The sequence below is a fragment of the Procambarus clarkii genome, unplaced genomic scaffold (genome assembly GCF_040958095.1).
Source record: "Procambarus clarkii isolate CNS0578487 unplaced genomic scaffold, FALCON_Pclarkii_2.0 HiC_scaffold_714, whole genome shotgun sequence".
NCBI classification, from domain to species: domain Eukaryota; kingdom Metazoa; phylum Arthropoda; class Malacostraca; order Decapoda; family Cambaridae; genus Procambarus; species Procambarus clarkii.
In genome coordinates this window covers 93917-94493 of record NW_027189747.1, presented here as the reverse complement: position 1 = coordinate 94493, position 577 = coordinate 93917, and the positions used below count along the sequence as shown (strand labels likewise).

At 38.3% G+C, this 577-nt stretch overlaps 1 non-coding gene across 1 annotated transcript; it reads left to right on the top strand.

Annotated features, from left to right (window-relative positions):
* The first annotated feature begins 231 nt into the window (after window positions 1-231).
* Window positions 232-350, top strand: LOC138361766 (5S ribosomal RNA). Its single transcript, XR_011227168.1, has one exon. It is a non-coding gene; the product is annotated as a 5S ribosomal RNA (ribosomal RNA).
* The last annotated feature ends 227 nt before the right edge of the window (window positions 351-577 follow it).

The following is a 577-nucleotide window of genomic DNA, read 5'->3' as shown; positions in this document are numbered from 1 at the left end:
AAATTCATTAGAAATTGGCAGGGCAGGCTGAGGAAGTAGGTAGATGTAAAATGTCTGTAAATGGCGAAAGAACATAAACCCAAGACTGAATAAACGATGTTAAATATCCATGCCAAGGAGACAAAAATATGTTAGGATACAATTACCATTAAGACACCACAAGCAGGTCCGTATCCTGCCGCGATGACTTAAAAGAGTTGGTTATTAGCCACAATGTGTAGGCAGTCTCATGCCAACGGCCACACCACGTTGAGAACACCGCTTCTCGTCCGATCAGCGAAGTTAAGCAACGTTGGGTTTGGTTAGTACTTGGATGGGTGACCGCCTGGGAACACCAAATGCTGTTGGCAATAATGTTTTTTGTTTTGTTTTGTTTTGTTTCGTTTGTTTTTGTTTGAATGGCTGGCTCCACGGGAAATTCACGGAGTTGTGTGGAATAAGGCCTGGTAAAATGAATTAATATGTATGTCATGTTTAAAACAAACTCGCTTAATATAGATATTGTGTGAGGCTTTATACAAAAACAAACAACCAAAACAAAACATGTTGTATATATATATATATATATATATAGCTT